Below are 26,213 nucleotides of genomic sequence, written 5' to 3' on the forward strand. Positions count from 1 at the left end.
AAAGACACAGTTTGGATTTCTAAAAGGTTCTGATATTGAGAAGGCTATCTTCACTTACAGTGAAAATGTGCTTAATTCATTAGACAAAAAATTGCAGGCAACTGGTATATTTTGTGATCTATCAAAGGCATTTGACTGTGTAAATCACAATATCCTTTTAAGTAAACTAGAATATTATAGTGTAACAGGAAATGCTGCAAAATGGTTCAAATCTTATATCTCTGGCAGGAAACAAAGGGTGTTATTAGGAAAGAGCTTGATACATGTCTATCAGGCATCATCCAACTGGGAACTAATTACATGTGGGGTCCCACAAGGTTCCATTTTGGGGCCCTTACTTTTTCTTGTGTATATCAATGACCTTTCATCAGTAACATTACCAGATGCCAAGTTTGTTTTGTTTGCCGATGATACAAACATTGCAATAAATAGCAAATCAAGTGTAGTCTTAGAAAGATCAGCCAATAAAATATTTGTGGACATTAATCACTGGTTCCTAGCCAATTCTTTGTCACTAAACTTTGAAAAAACACACTACATGCAGTTCAGAACTTGTAAGGGGTGTCCCAAGAGTATATGTCTAACATATGATGACAAGAAGATAGAAGAAGTGGACAGTGTTAAATTCTTGGGATTACAGCTTGATAATAAATTCAATTGGGAGGAGCACACCACAGAACTGCTGAAGCGTCTTAACAAATCTCTGTTTGCAATGCGAATTTTGTCAGACGTAGGGGATATAAAAATGAAAAAGCTGGCATACTATGCTTACTTTCATTCCATAATGTCATATGGGATTATTTTTTGGGGTAATTCATCAAGCCAAGCTAAAGTTTTCCGGGCACAAAAACGTGCAGTAAGAATTATATGTGGTGTGAACTCAAGAACATCCTGCAGAAGCCTGTTTAGGGAACTAGGGATACTAACTACAGCTTCCCAGTATATTTATTCCTTAATGAAATTTGTCATTAAAAATATATCACTTTTTCAAACCAACAGCTCAATTCATGGAATCAATACTAGAAATAAGAATAATCTTCACAAGAATTTAAAGTCACTTAGTCTTGTACAAAAAGGTGTGCATTATTCAGGAACACACATTTTCAATAACTTGCCAGCAGCCATAAAAAGCTTAACAACCAATGAAATTCAGTTTAAGAGAAGCCTAAAGGATTTATTGGTGGCCAACTCCTTCTACTCCATTGATGAATTTCTTAGTAAAACCAACTGATTTGTATATAAGTACAACATAACTTCTGCACAATTTCAGTGCAGTAATGTGTTCACTGAAAATTTGTGTGTGTGTGTGTGTAAGTATAATCTAACTTCTGCACCATTTCAGTGCAGTAATGTGTTCATTGTAAATAAGTATTACAGTAGTTGTATTACATGTTTATTACCTTATAAATAAATAAAAAACGTTTTTTATTTTAAATTCAGTGCATTAGTATTTGTAAAATGACTCTTAGTGTTCATTAAAAATGACGATCATTCCACTTGGGACCTGTGGAATGGTACATTAGTTTATTTGTTTTAGTTGTAAATATTTGTCATGTATTGTTGTTTTTCTGACATGTTCCACATCCAGGAGGACCTCCTCACTACGGATCAATTGGAATGAAAGTAAATCTAATCTAATCTAAAACTCTATTTCATTCAATATTTATCATATTATTGGGGACAGCACAATTGCCCCCCTGAAAAGTTCAGCTAACAATTTCTGACATTGATTGGAGCTGTCATTTCATAGTGTCAGGCACTGGTAATTGTTTGTAAGATCATACTATGGCACTGTATTAGTAGTTATGTTATACAGTATAATAGTCCATTAAGTTGCAGTCTGGTGCAGGTTACATTTTCTGGAGATGAAAGTTATTAAGCTTCCATATATGGCATGGCCTGAGAGAAAACCCCAGCTGTCAAAAACCTGGCCGAGAGCCTTTAGACTGCCAGTGTCTGTTTTTCACTTATTTTTAATTTCATAAAGTTGATGTTACAATACATTAATAGTCAATTATTGATGTGCTTATTGCACCCTTTAGGTATCTTTCATATTGTGTATGACATACATTAACATCAGTGGTTGCTTGACATACTACATTGATATATTACAAATTGGAAATAAGTAACATCAATCATATTCTTTACATAATACATAGAGAAACACATATACAGAGAATATGGATTTGGACAATTGTCGTTTTGTCTTTTGAACATCACGAAACTTTTAAGACATTGAAATAGTTTGACATTTGTATTAATGGTTATGCTGCTACAATGCTTGCAATGTAAGAGCATGCTGCAATGCCTCTGCCCCCATAACAGTGATCACAAGCCTGTGATGGTATGTGCAGTCACAGTGGTGAGGTTGGTGGGTGAAGTTTCATACCATGGAGCGTTGACCAGGTATGCTTGTATCCGGGCTGGCGATGTGATTGGACAGGAATTCAGAAGTCAGCTTGTCCTTCACCTCACCCTGGGTTGAGTGCATGCAAATAATGTTGGCAGTATCAACACTCTACTAAATTGCAGATGGTTTATAGCTGTAAGGCATATGGCACATAATCACATTAGAACACTGTGAGTGAGTTCAGTGTTTGTGTTGTTTCAGCTTAGTATTTTGTCAGTAGTTGTCTTTTGCTAATCTTACCAGTTCATTGCACTTTCATGTAATGTTGCTGCACAATGTTCACATATTTCAGCAATTGCCTGTAAATGGTGTAATTTATGAAAGCCAAACAAAAAACTTTATTTGCTCCATGACACATCCGACACTTCCCCACGGTCACATTTGTTATGCATGCACCATGATCCGCTACACAACAAAGTGTCCAGAATCCATATTGTCAGTGCGTTTGCTCACTGGAACATACTGACCTGAGAGTCACAAAAGAACAGCTGATTTCTGTCCATTGATGTGTCGCTCTACAGGAAGTAACCAAAGTTTTCACACAGCTGTGTTACCATTACTGTTTAGCATACCTTAGTTCACTGGTTTCAAATTAATGATATGAATATAATAGAGGGAAACATTCCACGTGGGAAAAATATATCTAAAAAGAAAGATGATGAAACTTACCAAACAAAAGCGCTGGCAGGTCGATAGACACACAAACAAACACAAACATACACACAAAATTCTAGCTTTCGCAACCTATGGTTGCCTCGTCAGGAAAGAGGGAAGGAGAAGGAAAGACAAAAGGATATGGGTTTTAAGGGAGAGGGTAAGGAGTCATTCCAATCCCGGGAGTGGAAAGTCTTACCTTAGGGGGAAAAAAGGACAGGTATACACTCGCACACACACACATATCCATCCACACATACACAGACACAAGCAGGCATTTGTAAAGGCAAAGCCTTATGATATACCCAAGTGTTAGTAGCTATGACCAGATCATCAACATAAAGTCACTCTGCTTAATAGATCATAGCCTAACAAGGTGTCAAGTGCATTTATAAAGATGCCAGCACCTATATTCATCCCAAAAGGTAATACTTTAAATTGGCAACTTCTTCCAGCAAACAGGAAGGCCTTATACTTCTTAGATTCCTTTGTTAATGTAATTTGCCAATAAGAATATCTCAGGCAATACTCAACTGGTATTTAACATTATAAAACTTTTGGGTTTGTTCTTCCAAATGTTCTGACCTGATACAGACTGTTATTATTATTTTGTTTATATCCTGTGCTGAATCAAAGACTGGTGTATGCTGCAATCTGCTTTACCTACTGCAAGCATTGGACTACTATAAGGTGAGTCTGACACTTTATAATGTTCCATTCCAACACTTTCCATATTTCATGGTAACTTCTTCCTTCATTGTCCAGTGCACTGAATATGTGACTTTGCAAGACATTTGGTGAGCATATGCCTCAATATGGTAAGTACAACCCTTAATGGTTCCAGGTTTCTCTGCGAACACAGTTTGAAATTTGACTAACAAATCTGCCAACTGTTTCTGCTGGTCCACACTTAATCACTCTGATTTCACCACTTTATTGCAGATCTGTTTAGTAATACTATTACTGTCACTATCCACCAATACCAGTGCTGGTATTTCTTTATTCTTCCACCATAGACCTGTGTTAAGATATCTCACACAGATACATCAGCAATATTTGCCATGTACCTAATATTTTTTTACTAGCTAATTCAGCCTGATGGCCTGTATTGCCAAGATTGCACTTATCCATAGAGAGGTCAATTCTTGCTTGCCTCTCCCAGAGGAAGTCCCATCCCAGCATGAAGGTGACAGACAAATTTTTAATTATAGGGAACATGCACTGAAATACATCATTTTCTATTGTCAAGTCCACCTGAGCCTGGTACTTGACAATTTGTGCTTTTGCACCAAAAGAACGGACAACTTTGCATCTGCGTACAGGAAGTGTAGGTATGGATCAGGTGGGTTCTTTACACAAATCTTTGTTTCCAATTATGGCGTGAATAGCAGCTTGTTCTACCTGTTTTGCCATGTTTTTACACTTTGCTGGCTCCTGACACAATTGGTCATATCATGTTCGTGTACACCACTACTGGAAGGTGTGGTATGGTCAAATCTAGTTTCCCAAGCTTGATGGGCTAGGTGGGCTCTCGTTATGCATTTCAATTATTTGTACTCTTTGTTCATTAGGAGAATGTCTCTCCAGACTGTTTTGCCAAGATATATATCTCTGATCACCCTTGTTTCAGTTTGCATTCACCCTCCATTGATTATTCAGAGATGCAGCAGATTTGTTTTGCCACTGGTCATAGTTAAACATCCCAGCCTAGAATTATTGGTACCCCTGAATCTGGCTGTTTATCGCGTCACTTTGGCACTTACTATTTGCATTTGGTGAACTGTTACTATTGTAATTGTTGTAATGTCCTATGGTATGATCATTGCTGCCTGATCCATAATCATAACTATTACTGTTGCAATAACCATTTCTTTTGTGGTTACCATTGCCATGACCATTTTCATTACCTTTGTTGAGATTTTTTGATGGAGAATAACTACCGCGATTGTCTCTTTTAGTATGCTCATGGATCATATCAATTTAATCCAGAGTAGCTAGAAATTGTTGCAGGCCTGTGTCAGGTGCATTCACGAACTGTTTGTGTACCAACCTGGACAACCTTGTTTTCAAAATATGCAGTACATCTGTTGTAGATGCCGTCTCATCCCAGTACCTCATTTTATTAATATACTTCTCTGTAACATTTCCCGTACTACCCTTTTTCATGTTATATTGTTAAGGATTGTATACTTCTAAGTCTTTCCTGAGTGCAACAACTCCAAAATTTTGACAAAAATGCTCTTTCAAACTACTGGAGCATATCACAGCCATCAGCAGTCTCCATTGCCCATAACACAGCATCAACTACTACGTGCATTGCAAGAAACTGGAGTTTCCTCTTTCTGATCAAACTTTGGGCAGAAAAATCTTAAAATTCTTTATAAAAATCACAGGGTGCATGATTCTTTTCTCATGACAAAAGTTCATCCTTTATTAAACTCTCTTCGATATTTATACTTGAGTAGGCCTGTGTGGCTTCTCATTCTGCAGGTACAAAAGGTCCTCTTATAGGACTTGGTGTGTCATAATCATGATTTATTGGAACAGGGGCTAGTGGATACCTTTATTCATTACCATATCTCGTATGCTGCAGTGTGCTCTCAGATTGCCCTCACTCAATACAAGCTATTTGTGACAAGATTTCATTTCTCCTTTGTGGCAAATCTTCATTTAAAGTTCATATGATATTTTGCAGTTCAGACTTTAATTCATTAGCAGCCTCTCCACTTCCACAAGCTGACAGTGGTGGTCCTTGAAGTGGCTGATTGTATCACTGTATTTACGTGTCCCTTTATGTCCGCTCCCTTCTGTTGCAACCGTTGTTCTACAGTGTTGTCTAATTTTTTGTCATGTTCCTTAATGTGCTCTTGGATCTGCACTGCTTGTTTTATCTGCAGTTGATCCAGACTATTGGTCACTTTGTCTACCTGATTATTCAGATTATCAGTGGAGGTTTGCCATTTCTGCAGTCCCTCCGTAAGTTTGTCAACTGATTCAGGTAAGCCCTTCCACACTTTCTTTAGCAGAATTACTTTGGTAGTGATGCTCTTCAGACTATCCTCCATTCTTCTAAAACAGGTTTGATCCCTTTTCTCTGGTATCCAACTGTGATGTGAGGTTGTCACACCAGAGCTTTTGCTTTTCATCCCTTTCCTTTTTTCTGGCTCTTTGCTGCTCCCCAAATTGAGCTAGCAAGGCTTGATCTCTTTCCCTATATTTTATTGCTCTTCTTTTATCTTGTTCTCCCAATTAGAATCTCATAACCAATTAGCACAAGATGTGGTACCTGAGTTGAGAAGCACTCAGGGCAAAGTGAGTGGTGTATAGAGTACAGTGTCCACTCACAGTAGCACTGCTACCACTAATACAGTGCGAAGCGATTTTCATCTCTTCACTCATGCAAAGAAGTGGCTTATATAGCAGCACTTTGATGACAACAACAAACTTCAAAATGCTGCAAAAGACTGATGACATAACAGGCAGCAGAAGTCTATGAGAAGAAATTTGTAAATTACTGAAACAGTGTGTCAGATGCTTTAATTGGTGGCTATGTTGAAAAACAGCAAAAAGCTGTAGTTTCAATATATATATATATATATATATATATATATATATATATATATATATATATATATATATATATATATATATATATATATATATATATATATATATAAAATAAAGCAAATTTTTTATTTACAGCAAAATAGAGGCTACTGTTTGAACTGCCCTCTTATAATACAATAATTTGTCTTGTTCCTATTTTTTACATACTTTCTACATTTGAATTAGAATAAAACTAGGTACTGAAAAAGATTACTGCTCTTCATCTACTATTTTCAGCTGCTGTTTTCATCCAATACTCAAATAACCACATATCTATTTAATATAAATATTAGAGTTATGTATAACTTACATCCCTGGGTCCAAATATTTTGGTAAATTATATAAGGAAAGGTTAATTGAGATATTCCTTATGTTGTTTTTTAATATCTAGGAATTATCAATTTCTTGTCTTATGCTAGCTGCTAACCTGTTGTATACTTGTGCACCAGAGTATAAAACTGTATGGAGAACTATATATTGGAATACATAGATTGTATTTCTAGTATTGTGGTTGTGAGTTGCAGAGTTCTGCTAACCACAAATACCAGTAGGGAGTAAAGTACTTGCATGTGAATCTAAGTATCTCAAGTGTCCCTGAAGAGTTTTTCATGAGAAGTCCATTTTTCATATTACATGTGGCATACCATGTTTTGTTTTCAATTAAATTCTCTCATTAAATTTCACTGCTCACATCATTGTAAATAATCATTGACAACAAGTTTACTAAGCATGCTGCAAAAGTACTGTTTATCCCTTTTATATCTGACTTCTGTCCAACTGGAGCATCTGTATCAATACTACAGTTTAGCTCTTTCACATGTACTGTGTTTACAAACGGAAATTTTCTTTGCCAATTAACTGCTATGGCAACATTTAGGTTCATCCTGTAGAGTATTTTATCATTATTCTTTCAATGTTCATTTATCTCAACCTTTTTGGCAGCTGCCAGCTTCCACTTCAGACCTGGATCTTCAGTATTTGTGGTTTGCCATTTTCAAAGTGCTACCAAACCATATTCAACAACAATTTAGCATATTTAAATTTTCCAGTTCCACAGACCAAATATGCAGTTCCTTGCTATGACTTTGGACAAAGCAGTTCAAAATTAGTGAATAATACGACAACATGTTCATCATTTACATGATTGCCTCCTACATTAACATTCAGCTTCTCCTCGTTAACACATACTTTGAGTTGTTGTTAACACATACTTTGAGTTGGTCTACATCATTGGAAATCATCATTGAAGACAAGTTGACTAAACATGCTGCTTGAATAACTTTCTGAATGAATGATACAATTAATGAATATAATCCATTTATTCATTGATGAGATCAGTTTCAGGCAACTGAAAGTTTCATATGTGCCAAACACACTTTACGATATTGTCAGAAGCTTAGAATATTGAATCAATTTGGTAGAAATCCACAACAAAAGTCTTTATAATAACAATATATTAGGCTTGGAGAGTAATATTGATAGATATGGAATTCTTTTCTTGAGCAATACAAATAAAGCAAAGGAAGCATCAACATAAAAAAATAAAAAATGGCTACTAAAAATAATTCATGAAATAGATGTGCAGAATTCTTTTCTAATTCAAATAAAGCAAAGGAAGCACCCAGATAACAAAAGAAAGCAGTAATAATAATTTGTGAATCTGGTATCTCTCAGGATAGTGGAGTCTTACATACATTTACCAATGTGCATTAGTCGCAGTTGTTGCTAATAGCAAATACCAGTTCCAGTTGAGTTTTGATTTATACACCAACAATAAAGAAATGTGCTATCAGTACCTCTTGGATTACTGTTCAGAATGGTGGTCTGTGTTGTGGCTTGAAAGTTGTTGATAGTACCCTATCTAAACATAAAGCAGAATTCAAAAACACACTAAAATAACTGTTTCTACAAAGACCTGTTGGATCCATAATGAGTGCCTATTTTTAGTTTAAACAGTATAGTGCAATATAAGTAATGTTTTTAGAGGAAAGTCAATTACTTTATGCAGTAATCAAGCAATCTGTAGAATTAAATAGTAGCTGTTTTATACATCTTTTTCAATGTAGTAGCATTTTTGTTAACTTTACTGGAACATCAATAAACAGAAATAATCATAGAACTTTAATGAAACATTTACTGCCACAGATTGGAACTGAGAGAAATTATGTAACTATTATGTAAACCACATATTTTTTTTAACGTAAGGAATACTTGCATCAGTTGATTTTACAGCAGGGTTTTTACAATTTAAACTCTCTGAAAAATCTTCTGTTTGTGCAGTCACTCATGCATTACATGAAATTTCAAAAAATAAGTCAAAATGTAAATCTTGATCTGGTGATGGGTGACAAAGCAGTACACAGAGTGACATCTACAAAATTGCTGGGGATTCATGTTGATGAGAGCTTAAATTTTATTGACCATATAACGAAACTTGCATAGAAACTTAATTCAGCCTGTTTTGCTCTTAGAATTATAGCAAATGTTTATACCTCAGAGGATGCCTGGATGACATATTTTGGTTATTTTCAATCTCTTGCACTATGTGGAATAATACTTTGGCGTTTTATCTCTTGCTGCCTAACACAATTTTTTACTATGAAAAAGGGTATCTAAATAATAACACAGTCAGCTGCAGACACACTGCAAACCCATATTCAAAAACCTTAAAATACTAAAAATATCTTCATTATATATGGACAGATGCATTTTTTATGTCAGCCCACCTTGCAGATTTTGAAGCAAATGCTGACTTCCATAACCGAAGTACCTAAAATAGCACAGCACTCCATACTCAATAAACAAGAAGAACAAACACTCGAAGACATGTGAGTGATGGGTACAAAACTTTACAGCAGACTACCAGTCAACATCAGAAAGTTAAAATATGAAAACAAATTTATAGCAGAATTTTTTTAAAAAAAGTCTAGTCAACCAATGTTATTACTTTGTAAATGATCATGCTGGCCAATAAACATATCTGACAATATCTGTATTAAGGCAAAATTGAAAATACTGTCTTTTGCCCCTAAACATTTTATTGTATGTGCATATCTAACAGAAAGCTGTTGTGTAATGTAAAATCTCTACTTAATTAATATGGTGGATATAAGAGAAAAAGTAAGTGCTTTGGAAAACAGGCTATACAGTTATAATACCATAAGCATACATATGTATAAAGTTGTATTACTATGTATTTAAACAATCGAAAGTCCAGATTGGGATATCAACAGTTATGAAAAGGATAGGTTTCTACTGACTGTAAAGATGACATGTTGAGTTGCAGACAGATGCAATGAGAAGACTGGTACACACTTGGCTTTTGGCCAGAGTCTTCTTCAGGAAAGAAGGGAAGACACACACATTGCCACAAGTAGGTGCACCTCATGCAATGACTGTTATCTCCGCCCACTTTAGCTGGAATGCTAATGCTATGTATTGTATGATCTTGTGTTATTCTTTGTTACTATGTATTGTATGATCTTGTATTATTTTGTTCATAATTTTTTGTTTATATATTTTTGCATTCAGTTTCCTTGAAATGGTTTCCCATAAACAAAACATACATTTGGACAGCATCCACACAATATTTATTGTCTATGGATGGAAAAATAAAGTAAATAAAAAGCTATGAACAGTAGATTACTTGGAAGTCATAACAAATAGTCAGAATCTCAGCTTTTAGTCAGTTAATGTCTAATACTCAAGCTAATGCAAGATGGTATTACTGCTCAGTGAATTCTAATCCTAGTCTGTCTACTGTTTCTTAGGTTGATCCAGATTGAATCACATGGTTGCGGTAGCTACCTGCATCAGTGCTGTTTATTTTATTTTCAAAACTTTTTATTATTGTGACTATCTAGCTCTCAGGCTTCTTGAGCAAACTCTGACCTCTTATTCTCCTCCCAGAAATTGTTTTCTTTAATTGGTAATGATAGAGCTATGTTTAATATTATATGCAGTTTTCCTTATCCAAATAGAGGAAACCAGTATATGCCAGCCTAGGTTTTCTTGGCAATTATCATCTCCAGTAAAACTTCCAGATGTTTGACCACAATGTCTTGTTGTCTTATAAATAAATGTTGTGACTCAGAAATTGGCTCTGGTAGGTAAATAATACCTTTGTCATTTGGTCATGTGATGGAAAGGAACCACAATCATTCATGGTGGTAATTGAAAGGAATGACATGCTACCTTTGTTTGATAAATAATGTTACCAAAAACCTGATGACTCATTCAGCCACAGAGTATACAGAAATCCTGTCAGCACTGGCAGATACTTGCAGACAATCTCCCATTACTCAAATCAGAAGCTTTCCACAGGCACACATTAATCAAAAGAGCACACTGAATTATCAATGCAAGACACTTGAAAGAGGAACTGCGGAAATTGTGGTTGACTTTTAGATTCAATGGCTATAGTAAGAGAATATACATAATACTGTCACATTGCAAAATGAAGTGTTCATCAGGATATTAAGTAACTAATAGAGGTACAATTAGCAACAACTTTAATATATGAGACAGAAGTACATTTTTAAAAGTAGCAGCATTTTTGTTAAATTTATAATGGCTTGAATGAGCAGTATTGGTCTATACTGCATCAGTGAGCATTAATTTGTAAAAATTGTTTAACAGCTGCTGCAGTGTACCTGTTCCTTGCAGTCTGCCGTAACAGCACCCACATGTATGTGTTGTCTGGCTTCTCTGCTCACCAGTATGTGTGGGATCTGCTGCTGCATAAAGCCCATCTTCTGCACCACGCTACTTTATTTGTATTCTTGTCAAGACCTGTTTAAAATAAAGCATGCTCCACAAAATATGTATTGCTAAAATTTCTCAAAGCAGGTAGCTATATGAAGAAGTACATTTCAGAATGTTTCTGATTTGTGCCTTATTTTGAAACAAACCATCCAACATGAAATTGTTTACAGCAATAATGGTAACACGATTATTTCTGTTCAGTGCAGTGCCAAGATATATCTATGAACTCAAACAGAACACTGTTTTTTACATACATGGCCACTCCTCCACTCCACAAGGAATGCCTTGAAAAACAGCCTGCTAACCTGTATCCTGGTAAGGGAAGCCTCTGAATTGTCAAATTATTTAAGTGGTGCTCTGACATACCAATAATTTCAGAGTCAACATCTATAAGCAGTTCATTAACTTCATTTTCTAATACCTCTAATATTTTGATGAAATGTGCTAATTCCTTCTCTACTTGGAAACATGATGTCCTCTGAAGGTGATTACTTAGTTAGAGGGATTTCCTTTAAGCAGGTATACCTATCAGTGGACTTCTATCTAAAAAAGGTGCAGCTCTAACACCAACTACTACAGGAATTTTCCCATGAGTGTTCCCACCACTAGCCACTACTCTGTCACCTATAAACTTTGCCAGCCTCCCCTTCCCATACCAATTGAGGCGCAGGCCATGCCTAGTGAAGCCCAATCTACTGATAGACTCAACTGACACCATTGCAATGTCACCGATGTCCTCTGCCATCAGTTCCTTCTCCAGCCCAAGTTAACACATTAAGATGAGGCTGGTCATGACAATGAAACAGTTGCAAGAAACGCACATTAGTGCCACCAGTTTGAGTAGCTATCTTTACCAGGTCACTACCCACATCATATTCCGCATCCCTATCAAGACTGTTCCCTGCTCCACCCATTATCACTACCTGATATTCCTTCATAACATTACTACATAACTCCTGTATGCTTTCTGTCACCTGAGCCAACCCTGCACTAGGCTTAACAATGCTGGTGACATGGTACTCACTCCCCAAAACTGCCTGTAACTTCTGGCCCGCACCTCTACCATGTGAACCACCTAGCAGCAGAACCTTCTTCTTGCTGTTAGACTTTGCAACTGGCTTAGGCCTCCTAACTGCTGAGGATTGCTGCATGTTTCCTACACCTACAGCTACAAGAGGCTCCTCTCCACTTAACTCTGACAGTTGGTCACATACATTCCATATATGCAAAGTACAGCTGTCTTATTACCCCCTCCTCCTAGCTGCCTTCTTGCCAACTGCCAGTTGCTGTTCCTCAGCACCCTTCACCCTTCTCAAACTATCTAGTTCCTCCTTTGCATATTGTAACTGCACCTGAAGGGCACAAATCTTATGCTCCTGCTCCTCTATCAACTTATTTCTACTATAGATTCTGCATTCCCAGGAGAGGATCTCACTAGAATACCCAATGGCTTTTCCACTGCATACACCAATGAAAATACTTTGAACAAATTCCACACCATAACCCACTTCTCACAAACCTACAACAGAGCCCACACTTCTCACTCATGATAAAATTTTACAGTTACTGAAAACAAACTGAACATCTATGTTACCTAAGTTCAGTTACATCAGTAGAATTATTTATAGAACTAACAATAGCAGTCTTCAAATTCTCTCTGTACTAAGAAAGCAACAACTTATTATACCAATACCAACAAGACTTCACAAAATTTATTAGACAAAACGAAAAATTCAAGCAGCCACTGGAACACACAATAAGTTAAAACAGTGAATGGAAATTTTACTGAAATATTTCACTAAAAACAATAAGAAAATTCAGCTGAAAACTACAGCATGTAATTTACTAAATGACTTCAATGCACAGAAAACTCTAAAAAACACAGCGAGTAAACATTTCCAAATGTTTATTAAATCGTTGTTCTGTCACAAACAGCATGAAACACCATTGAAAACTATTAAATTTAATAACTGTGTAACAGTGCACAAACAACTTTGTCAGTACTTAGCTTTATAACCGCTACAGCTGCAATGGCATGCTACGAAATGTAAGCACACTACTTGCCTTTCTATAGAGAAAAGCTTTTACAGAGAAAGGTCAACAAGAAAAATTATACTATGAGGAGGTGGTAAAGATCCCAGCCTTTAGAGACAAGTTTCTGTAAGAGTACCAATGGTGGACACCACTCATTATTCTAATAGGTTTTCTTTCTTTCTTTTTTGTTTTTCTTCTTTGAACGGTGACATTTTTTGTTTTGTTTTTGTGAATGTTTGGTTCTCCCAGAACATAATAGCAAAAGACATTATTGAATGAAAGTAAGCAATGTAGGAAGCCTTAATGATATCCACTTCAGTCACAGAAGCAATAACTCATAGTGTATATATAGCTGAGCTGTGTTTTATAGAGATGAAGTATGTGGGTAAACCAATTACATTTGCTGTCTACATATGCACCTAGGAACTTTGCATCAATTTTTTGTATTAGTTGATCTCTACACTTTATGTTAATTTCTTCAAGATTTCTTTGTGGTGCATGAAAGCTCAAATAATATGCTTTGTCTGTATTGAGCGAGAGACAATTTGCAGAAAACCAGTTTAAAACTTCAGAGAAAACTTTGTTTGTAGTTTGTTCAAGATTGTTGTCAGACAGTTCATCAATGAGAATTGATGTATCATCTGCTAAAAGTATAAAATTACTCTTTGTATCATAACAAAGAGGGAGGTTATTTATGAAAATAAGAAATAGTAGTGGACCTAAAATTGGGCCTTTGGGCACATCACAACTTAGGTACCCCACGCCAATGAAGAAGGTTCTCCAGAAGAGCCATTCAGTATTATGGTCTGATTTTGGTCCTTTAGGTATAACTGAATTGGTAAAAATACCTCCTGTGCTGTTTATTTCCTCACAATGTTTTTCGATTGTATGATGTTGTTATAACTTTAATTTCCTATATCTTTTAATTACTTAGGCTTCTAGTTAAACTAAGTGCATCATTATAAACAGGAAGATAAATATAAACAGAATTAAAAGTCTGGATGAGATATTGCATAAGTAACAATTTGGCATATTCCTGTTTGTATTACCTATTATGTGTGCAGCTACATTAGATATAGAATGAAAAGTGAAAAAAAATTGTTATTCCAGGGACCAGGAAACAAAGATGGATTGGATTCCAACATGCTACATCTCAAACTAGAGTAGCTTTCACGTACTTCAGCAGCCTTGAGGACTGGGCTTCTAGTATGTGTGTATTCATTATATGTATCACTAATTCTGCTAGGTGAATGGACCATTTTAACATTCTTATATTTAGTCCATAAATATCACTATTCAAGGTGATCCTCAACTTTTTCATCATATCAGAAACATCTTGCACCTGAATCAATTGTAAACTGGATATAGTTATTAGTTTTGCAGTGTTTTTCAAAAAATACTTATGGTCTGTATCTGTGTTCTGAGTATTGATCTCCTTTATTATTTTTGGTACCATACCTGTAATGAAAGTTCTGAAAGGAATGTGCAGCATTCAGATTACTACTTCTTAACTGCTTACCCACTTTGCTGTTGCATTGACAATTAACTGTCTTGCATCTTATTTTCAGATCTGAATATTGTTACATCATTCCTCTAACATCTGGTTCCTTCTAAGGCCAGTAGTAACTGAATGCTATTGTTATTCTGCCCAAATATCCACAACAGTGGAAAAAGTTTCTCTGTTGTAGTTCCTTAAAGGTAGTTGATTGCATTCACACTTCTTTGACACATGAGCAATATAACAGATATGTGGTAACACAGTAAGAAATAACAACTAACATTTATTAAGAGTATGTTTTTTTAAAAAGATGACATAAACCTAATACAATAATATCTAAATAACACATGTTGTTGAGGTGGTCTAATGTTGTAATTTATAATATTAAAATCAAAATTGCTAGATGTAAAATAGTTTATTTCATGACCAATTTCAACAGTAACTAGCTGTCATCTTCCAGTTATCTGGTCTCCCAGAAATGTAATTACGTATCAGTCTCATTGCTGTACTGAGAACATGCTGCAATTATAATAATACAGCTTCACACATGTCTGTCAGATATATGAGACTTGAAATTTTATTTTTCAATCTCTATATATTTGACAAACCAGCGTGCAGCTATATTACAAAGGTGCTAAGTGGACGACACCTCTGCATGACATCAAGAATCATCTGGAAGCGCCTTTGGCACTAAGAAAACATGATTATTCAGTGAATCATTTATTGTGACAACTTTATGAAGCGTGGTGCCCTGTTGACTGTAGTTGCCTCCTGCCCTGGTCACGCTGCACTTTCCTTGTGCCTGCATCCTAGGGAGACGCTGTTCCTCCTGCATCAATACATATGCTTAGCCCAGCCTGGTACTGCATGGATGGCTGCTGCCAGCTGAGGGAGTGTACTTAATCCCACTCCGTGTCTCTTCTTCCCTGGACCACCCCATCTTCCGTGTGGTGTAGGCAGCAGGCGTTGAACCCAGTACTACCATCCTGGTCATAGTCGTCAGCCCCACACTCTGAGAATACAGCACCTGGTACTGCACTGCTGCTGGTAGTTCATCGGCTCTCCCATCCATAGTGGTTGGCATGACAACGGCACTGCACTGCTGGCTAGTACTGTTGTGCTGGTTGATCTGAGCCAAGACTTACTAAAACAACTTGGTCATGGAATGGAATGTTGTCAACACGGACTCCATTGTTCCCATTGACCTGAATCGTTCTCCGTAGTTCTGTGCGTGCAGTTTACTAGTGATGACTGCATGTGGTCTCATTATTCTGCTACTCTTGCTTTAATTCCCTCTTAGCGGCAAGTTAAATTGGTCTGCGAGTGGTTTCCCTAGCCGTGGCTATTGCTTCTTGCAGCATTCCACTGCGTGAATGGGCCTGTGTGTTATTTTGCTTAGTCATTGTCCTCTGTTTTCCTGCTGTGTGTGCTCTCTCTCTCACTCAGTTACTGTGGAGTTGTAGGCTGTGCTGCTTATCTGTCTTGCATCACCGTGCTTCCATGGACCACTGCTAATCATGGCATAACTATCCTATTTTATGTCAAGATGCTTGAATTCCGTTAAAAATGTTATAACTTGGAACCCATATTACTCAACACATCCCTCCCCATTGTTAAAATTTGTTTCAGATTTTAAGGTTCACATGTTCTTAGTTAGCCAATATATTCTTAAACATTAATTTACATTCCTTGTCATGTTAAGTTACAAGGTACAGAATAATAGTCATGACAGTATGTTTCATGATGAATTACCTCAATGTTGTACTCATAGCCCTTGACTGTTCCAGACTTGTCTGAAAACAATACCAAAGCTACTAGTTTGCCTTCATTGATCATCATGACTTCTCCATGAGAGAGGTCAATTCGTCCCTCTCTTTCCCTGAAAAGCTCACAACTTGAAACACAAGTGACCAAGAGTCCCCAGATGACAAGAAAGTTACTCAAGAGTCCATTCTGACAATGATTATGACTTGTTTTGATATTTAATCAGTTGGGACAGTGCTTCTGTGGCAGCAAAGTGAGTATTCCTTGGACTTGGGTTAGCCTCTTGAAAAACTCCACACTCGTCACGTTTGTGGAAGCTCCTGTGATGACTACTACTTTCACACGTATATGTTAACACTACCTCCCACCACAGTCTAGTCTATCTCTTTCTCTGTACTTGCACAAGATCTATGTTCTAATCGTAACATTTGTCATTGTGTCTCAATAATTGTGATGCATGACTAAGATTGTGAATAAGTTTGCTCTTTTTGTCCTCCACGGCCAACATTGGAGAGTGTATTGTGGCCAAATTTAGTTTTTCAATGCAGATGAACCTGGCTGATGTGCACCTGCTGCCACTTTGACTATTCTCACTGTTTGCTTGTTATTACCACTCCATTGTGGAGCATAAAGACTCAACACTGTGACATTGCTTGGCTAATTAAAATTATTATTTGGAGACTTGCATAGCTCACAACGTTGGCTCACCTGGAGTGTGAGATCATACTAAATGAATCTTTTGTCTCTCACTCCATGTTATAGGTAACAAGTTCCAAAACTACATATGAAAACAACTAGTTGAACTGACTTTTTGTCACCAATAACAGGCTGGAACTGTGTTTTCTTTATCAAACTCTCTTCCATGGGCAATTCTGACTTTGGAGATACTGCCCCCCACAACTGAACTGCGTTGCAAAGACTGTGATCACATCCAGTTAAGTTGCTCACATTTTGTGACATAATCCCTTGCAGAATGTTACATGGGTTTTGTTGTCACAAACTGCATGGATAACTGCCAACATGTATGGCTCTGTGCTCACACTGAAACATACTAGCTTTGCCATACCTATCTGCGTTGCCTGTGTGAACATTATTATTCTGTCTGTTCCTGTTAACAGAACGGGTACCTGGTTCTACACTCTGGAGTACATGGCTTTGCCACAGTGTAGTATATGGATATGTGTGTGTGTGCGAGTGTATACCCATCCCTTTTTCCCCCTAAGGTAAGTCTTTCCACTCCCGGGATTGGAATGACTCCTTACCCTCTCCCTTAAAACCCACATCCTTTCGTCTTTCCCTCTCCTTCCTTCTTTCCTGATGAGGAAAGAGTTTGTTGCGAACGTCCTTTTTTCCCCCTAAGGTAAGTCTTTCCACTCCCGGGATTGGAATGACTCCTTACCCTCTCCCTTAAAACCCACATCCTTTCGTCTTTCCCTCTCCTTCCTTCTTTCCTGATGAGGCAAGAGTTTGTTGCGAAAGCTTGAATTTTGTGTGTATGTTTGTGTTTGTTTGTGTGTCTGTCGACCTGCCAGCATTTTCATTTGGTAAGCCACATCATCTTTGTTTTTTATATATATATATATATATATATATAATAGAGGGAAACATTCCACGTGGGAAATATATATCTAAAAACAAAGATGATGTGACTTACCAAATGAAAGTGCTGGCAGGTCGACAGACACACAAACAAACACAAACACACACACAAAATTCAAGCTTTCGCAACAAACTGTTGCCTCATCAGGAAAGAGGGAAGGAGAGGGAAAGACGAAAGGATGTGGGTTTTAAGGGAGAGGGTAAGGAGTCATTCCAATCCCGGGAGCGGAAAGACTTACCTTAGGGGGAAAAAAGGACGGGTATACACTCGCACACACACACATATCCATCCACACATATACATACAGACACAAGCAGACATATTTAAAGACAAAGAGTTTGGGCAGAGATGTCAGTCGAGGCAGAAGTGCAGAGGCAAAGATGTTGTTGAATGACAGGTGAGGTATGAGTGGCGGCAACTTGAAATTAGCGGAGATTGAGGTCTGGTGGATAACGGGAAGAGAGGATATATTGAAGAGCAAGTTCCCATCTCCGGAGTTCGGATAGGTTGGTGTTAGTGGGAAGTATCCAGATAACCCGGACGGTGTAACACTGTGCCAAGATGTGCTGGCCGTGCACCAAGGCATGTTTGGTCACAGGGTGATCCTCATTACCAACAAACACTGTCTGCCTGTGTCCATTCATGCGAATGGCCAGTTTGTTGCTGGTCATTCCCACATAGAATGCGTCACAGTGTAGGCAGGTCAGTTGGTAGATCACGTGGGTGCTTTCACACGTGGCTCTGCCTTTGATCGTGTACACCTTCCGGGTTACAGGACTGGAGTAGGTGGTGGTGGGAGGGTGCATGGGACAGGTTTTACACCTGGGGCGGTTACAAGGGTAGGAGCCAGAGGGTAGGAAAGGTGGTTTGGGGATTTCATAGGGATGAACTAAGAGGTTACGAAGGTTAGGTGGATGGCGGAAAGACACTCTTGGTGGAGTGGGGAGGATTTCATGAAGGATGGATCTCATTTCTGGGCAGGATTTGAGGAAGTCGTATCCCTGCTGGAGAGCCACATTCAGAATCTGATCCAGTCCCGGAAAGTATCCTGTCACGAGTGGGGCACTTTTGTGGTTCTTCTGTGGGAGTTTCTGGGTTTGAGAGGATGAGGAAGTGGCTCTGGTTATTTGCTTCTGTACCAGGTCGAGAGGGTAGTTGCGGGATGCGAAAGCTGTTGTCAGGTTGTTGGTGTAATGCCTCAGTGATTCCGGACTGGAGCAGATTCGTTTGCCACGAAGACCTAGGCTGTAGGGAAGGGACCGTTTGATGTGGAATGGGTGGCAGCTGTTGTAATGGAGGTACTGCTGCCTGTTGGTGGGTTTGATGTGGACGGACGTGTGAAGCTGGCCATTGGACAGGTGGAGGTCAACATCAAGGAAAGTGGCATGGGATTTGGAGTAGGACCAGGTGAATCTGATGGAACCAAAGGAGTTGAGGTTGGAGAGGAAATTCTGGAGTTCTTCTTCACTGTGAGTCCAGATCATGAAGATGTCATCAATAAATCTGTACCAAACTTTGGGTTGGCAGGCCTGGGTAACCAAGAAGGCTTCCTCTAAGCAACCCATGAATAGGTTGGCGTACGAAGGGGCCATCCTGGTACCCATGGCTGTTCCCTTTAATTGTTGGTATGTCTGGCCTTCAAAAGTGAAGAAGTTGTGGGTCAGGATGAAGCTGGCTAAGGTAATGAGGAAAGAGGTTTTAGGTAAAGTGGCAGGTGATCGGCGTGAAAGGAAGTGCTCCATCGCAGCAAGGCCCTGGACGTGCGGGATATTTGTGTACAAGGAAGTGGCATCAATGGTTACAAGGATGGTTTCTGGGGGTAACGGATTGGGTAAGGATTCCAGGCGTTCGAGAAAGTGGTTGGTTTCTTTGATGAAGGATGGGAGACTGCACGTAATGGGTTGAAGATGTTGATCTACGTAGGCAGAGGTACGTTCTGTGGGGGCTTGGTAACCAGCTACAATGGGGCGGCCAGGATGATTGGGTTTGTGAATTTTAGGAAGAAGGTAGAAGGTAGGGGTGCGGGGTGTCGGTGGGGTCAGGAGGTTGATGGAGTCAGGAGAAAGGTTTTGTAGGGGGCCTAAGGTTCTGAGGATTCCTTGAAGCTCCGCCTGGACATCAGGAATGGGATTACCTTGGCAAACTTTGTATGTGGTGTTGTCTGAAAGCTGACGCAGTCCCTCAGCCACATACTCCCGACGATCAAGTACCACGGTCGTGGAACCCTTGTCCGCCGGAAGAATGATGATGGACCGGTCAGCCTTCAGATCATGGATAGCCTGGGCTTCAGCAGTGGTGATGTTGGGAGTAGGATTAAGGTTTTTTAAGAAGGATTGAGAGGCAAGGCTGGAAGTCAGAAATTCCTGGAAGGTTTGGAGAGGGTGATTTTGAGGAAGAGGAGGTGGGTCCCGCTGCGACTTACCTTAGGGGGAAAAAAGGACACGTATACACTCACACACACACACATATCCATCCGCACATACACAGACACAAGCTAGAATTTTGTGTGTATGTATGTGTTTGTTTGTTTTTCTATCGACCTGCCAATGCTTTCGTATGGTAAGTCACATCATCTTTGTTTTTAAATATATTTTTCCCGCGTGGAATGTTTTCCTACATGTGTTTTTTAAGCTCTCAACATTATATAGTCGATGCCCCATGTGTGTGCCACATTTGTAGTGTATAAGGTATAAAAAGTTGTGTTAAGATGTTTAAGATGACAGAAATGCAGTTAGTGCTGTCTCCTTTGTTCGTATTAATGTCACCTGCAAGTGGTGAAAATTTATACTAATGTCAAGCTAACACTTTTGCAGATTAAATGGTTCATATTTGTTAGCATCTAATAAAAAAAGTGGAAATTGATCAACAGATGGTGCTGTATGTGTCAGAATACTTAAATGAAAACACCTGTCATACACATGACCCACTGAAGTTGGTATAAACATGCCAAATACACAGCTTTCCCTCCTTTCACGTCTGCGACATTTGCCATGACTTTTGCAATGCAGAATCAAGCTCTGCTTGTAAAGCTCTATTACAAGAATGATGACTGTGCACCCGTCACTCTGCAGAAGTTCAGAATGCTGAAGGGTTTGTAAAAAGACATTGGTCTGATGACTGCTGTGGGTCTGGAGAAAATGATTTGGAAATTCAAAAAGATGGGTTCCTTTGGTGTGAAACCTTGTAGAGGGAGGAAACGAATTGATTCGACATCAGTGGAAGCAGAGGCCACAACAATACAGGAGGAGATGAGTGGTGGTATGCAAACATGTAGAGCATGGAGAATAGCCTCAACATTGAACGTACAGGGTGACATATAAGAGACGGACAGTTTTTAATGAAATAATACTCAGCCAACTTTAAAATTAATGCATGTTTATTTACACAAAACCAAAGCTCATTATTTGCAATTTTAGTTAACAAAGTTATTTATGAAAAATAATGTCATCAAGGTGATGTCCATCATATCTAATGCAGGACTCAAGTCTCTTCTCAGAATCCTCCATCACACGGACTAAAATCTCTGCAGGTATGGCAGAAATTTCTTGAATGATTGCATTCTTCAACTTGTCCCAATTCCGTAGTTTGTGGTTACAGATACAGTTCTTGAGGTACCTCCACAGAAAAAAGTCACACACTGACAAGTTGGGAGACCTGGGAGGCCATGGAACATTGCCAAAACATGAGATAATCTGGCCAGGAAACATGCGTCTAAGAACTGTCACTGAAGTGTTTGCAGTGTGCATTGTTGCCGCATCCTGCTGGAACCAAACATGTTTTAAAAGGATCTACATCTACATCTACATCCATACTCCGCAAGCCACCTGACGGTGTGTGGCGGAGGATACCTTGTGTACCTCTATCGGTTCTCCCTTCTATTCCAGTCTCGTGTTGTTCGTGGAAAGAAGGATTGTTGATATGCCTCTGTGTGGGCTCTAATCTATCTGATTTTATCCTCATGGTCTCTTCATGAGATATATGTAGGAGGGAGCAATATACTGCTTGACTCCTCGGTGAAGGTATGTTCTCGAAACTTCAACAAAGCCTGTACTGAGCTACTGAGCATCTCTTCTGCAGAGTCTTCCACTGGAGTTTATCTATCATCTCCGTAATGCTTTCGCGATTACTAAGTGATCCTCTAACGAAGCATGCTGCTGTCTGTTGGATCTTCTCTAACTCTTCTATCAACCCTATCTCGTACGGATCCCACACCAGTGAGCAGTACTGAAGCAGTGGGCAAACAAGTGTACTGTAACCTGCTTCCTTTGTTTTCGGATTGCATTTCCTTATGATTCTACCAATGAATCTCAGTCTGGCGTCTGCTTTACCTACGATCAACTTTATATGATCATTCCATTTTAAATCACTCCTAATGCCTACTCCCAGATAATGTATGGAATTAACTGCTTCCAGTTGCTGACCTGCTATATTGTAGCTAAATGATAAGGGATTTTTCTTTCTATGTATTCGGAGCACATTACACGTGTCTTCATTGAGATTCAATCGCCATTCCCTGCACCATGTGTCAATTCACTGCAGATCCTCCTGCATTTCAGTACAATTTTCCATTGTTACAACCTCTCGATAAGCCTCAGTGAACTTCCAATGTTATCCACAAGGTCATTTATGTATATTGTGAATAGCAATGGTCCTACGACACTCCCCTGTGGCACACCTGAAATCAGTCTTACTTCAGAAGACTTCTCTCCATTGAGAATGACATGCTGTGTTCTGTTATCTAGAAACTCTTCAATCCAATCACACAATTAGTCTGATAGTCCATATGCTCTTACTTTGTTCGTTAAATGACTGTGGGGAACTGTATCGAATGCCTTGCGGAAGTCAAGAAACACGGCATCTACCTAGGAACCCGTGTCTATGGCCCTCTGAGTCTCGTGGATGAATAGCATGAGCTGAGTTTCACACGATCGTCTTTTTCGAAACCCATGCTGATTCCTACAGAGTAGATTTCTAGTCTCCAGAAAAGTCATTATACTCGAACATAATATGTGTTCCAAAATTCTACAACTGATTGACGTTAGAGATATAGGTCTATAGTTCTTCACATCTGTTTCACGTCCCTTCTTGAAAACGGGGATGACCTGTGCCCTTTTCCAATCCTTTGGAATGCTACGCTCTTTAGAGTCCTACGGTACACCACTGCAAGAAGGGGGGCAAGTTCCTTTGCATACTCTGTGTAAAATCTAACTGGTATCCCATCAGGTCCAACAGTCTTTCCTCTTTTGAGCGATTTTAACTGTTTCTCTATCCCTCTGTCGTCTGTTTCGATATCTACCATTTTGTCATCTGTGCGACAATCTAGAGAAGGAACTACAATGCAGTCTTCCTCTGTGAAATGCATTCTTCCTCTGTGAAACAGCTTTGGAAAAAGACATTTAGTGTTTCAGCCTTTAGTCTGTAATCCTCTGTTTCAGTATCATTTTGGTCACAGAGTGCCTGGACATTTTATTTTGATCCACCTACCGCTTTGACATCAGACCAAAATTTCCTAGGATTTTCTGCCAAGTCAGTACATAGAACTTTACTTTCGAATTCATTGAACACCTCTCGCATAGCCCTCCTCACACTACATTTCGCTTGGCATAATTTTTGTTTGTCTGCAAGGCTTTGGCTATATTTATGTTTGCTGTGAAGTTCCCTTTGCTTCCACAGCAATTTTCTAACTCAGTTGTTGTACCACGGTGGCTCTTTTCCTTTTCCATCTCTTATGATCTTGCTTGGCACATACTCATCCAATGCATATTGTACGATGGTTTTGAACTTTGTCCACTGATCCTCAACACTATCTGTACTTGAGACAAAACTTTTGTGTTGAGCTGTCAAATACGTTTGCAAAAGACACCAGTTGGTGTCTCCATGCAAAAAAATAAAATAAATACTCTGAAATCTGCTTTTTGTCACTTTCTAAACAGAAAAATCTTCCTACCTTTTTTAATATTTCTATTTAATATTCCAATCATCGATGCAGTAACTGCTTTATGATCGCTGATTCCCTGTTCTGCATTAACTGTTTCAAATAGTTCGGGTCTGTTTGTCACCAGAAGGACTAATATGTTATCACCACGAGTTGGTTCTCTGTTTAACTGCTCAAGGTAGTTTTCAGATAAAGCACTTAAAAAAATTTCACTGGATTCTTTGTCCCTGCCGCCCGTTATAAACGACTGAATCTCCCAGTCTATATCCGGCAAATTAAAATCTCCACTCAGAACCATAACATGGTGGGGAAATGCACTCAAAATATTTTCCAAATTATCCTTCAGGTGCTCTGACACAACAGCTGCTGAGCCAGAGGGCCTATAGAGACATCCAATTACCATGTTTGAGCCTGTTTTAACCGTGACCTTCACCCAAATTATTTCACATTTCGGATCTTTGTCAATTTCCTTTGATACTATTGGACTTTTTATCGCTATAAACACGCCTCCCCCTTCACTGTCCAGCCTGTCTCTGCGGTATACATTCCAATCTGAGTTCAGAATTTCATTACTGTTTACATCTGGTTTCAGCCAACTTTCTGCCCCTAGTACTATGTGGGCATTGTTACCATTTATTAATGAGAGTTGTTCTGGGACCTTTCTATAGACACTCCTGCAGTGTACTATTACCACATTAATATTGTTATTCCCTGTTGCATTTTACCTAATACTATCTTGCCGTGTCTCAGGAGCCGTTTTGTCGGGCCTAGGGAGGGAATTCTCTAACCTAACAAACACACATGTGCACTCCACACGTACTCCACTACCCTTGTAGCCACTTCCTGCGCGTAATGCATGCCTGACCTATTCAGGGGGACCCTACATTTCTCCACCCGATAGCAGAGGTCGAGAAATTTGGGATTTGTCGTCTTCTTAGTTCTGGTTTCAAGAATGTTTCAAGTATACAAATGTAACGAACTGAATTAACAGTAAATGTGGCCCCATTCTCTTAAAAAAAAAAAGGTCCAATAATGCCAACAGAGCCAAGAGCACACCAGACTATTACTTTTTCTGAATGTAGAGGATGCTGGTGGATAAGGTGTGGATGCTCTGAAGCCCAGTAATGTAGGTTTTGTTTATTCACGGTCCCGTCTAAATGAAAATGTGCTTCATCGCTCATCAATTAAAAATTTCATTTTCATTTGATCCCAAAATCACTTGCATTCTGCAAGTGAAGTCTTCTCGTACAGCAAAATCAGTTTCCTTACATTGTTGGACAATGAGCATTTTGTAGGGATGGAATTTCAATTCTTCATGCAAAATTCGTCCAACCGATTCACGATTGGTTCATCATAACTCACTAGCATGACGTTTAGCTGACCGTCCTGGGCTTCTGACTGCCGCTTGCCTTACCCTTTCAACATATTCTGGTGTCGTTACTCTGCGTCTCATGCCAGGATGGTTCTTATCCAATATGTTTCCAGTTATCTGAAGTTTTCCACCCATCTGAGGATTGAGTCATGGCTCAGAACAGCTGCATGTCCACTGACATTAAACCGCGCACGAAACAAGCGCTGTATAGTAATAATAGACTCGCCACTTTTCACGAAACTGTCATAGACAAACAGACGGTGTTGCAAGTCCCACTGCTCCATAGTGACTGAGTAAATGAAATGGCATCTTGTGTGGATCAGAACTATCCCCACCACAACCACCTCCCATCACCACTCCCTCAGTACTACGCAGTTCAAAACTGTCTGTCTCCTGTGTGTCACACTGTATATGTGAGCATAGTGCATAAAATCCTACAAAATATTCTTCTTTGCTATCCATTCAAAATTACTCATGTTCACGAATTGCTTCCTGTTGACCTGCCAGCAAGAGACACGTTTGCTTTAGAGTATCTTGCTCGCATGGAAGTGGACAATGATTAGTTGTGGAAGATTC

General features: G+C 38.8%; 1 long non-coding RNA gene across 1 annotated transcript in view; it reads right to left on the reverse strand.

Moving 5' to 3' along the window:
- Positions 1 to 26,213, reverse strand: part of LOC124777658 — a 52,288-nt gene that overhangs the window by 4,182 nt on the left and 21,893 nt on the right. The window contains exon 2 of the long non-coding RNA XR_007015760.1: positions 11,323 to 11,461. This is a non-coding gene — a long non-coding RNA (uncharacterized LOC124777658). The remainder of the gene's footprint in view (positions 1 to 11,322; positions 11,462 to 26,213) is intronic.

This window comes from Schistocerca piceifrons, chromosome 2 (assembly GCF_021461385.2).
Source record: "Schistocerca piceifrons isolate TAMUIC-IGC-003096 chromosome 2, iqSchPice1.1, whole genome shotgun sequence".
Classification (NCBI taxonomy): domain Eukaryota; kingdom Metazoa; phylum Arthropoda; class Insecta; order Orthoptera; family Acrididae; genus Schistocerca; species Schistocerca piceifrons.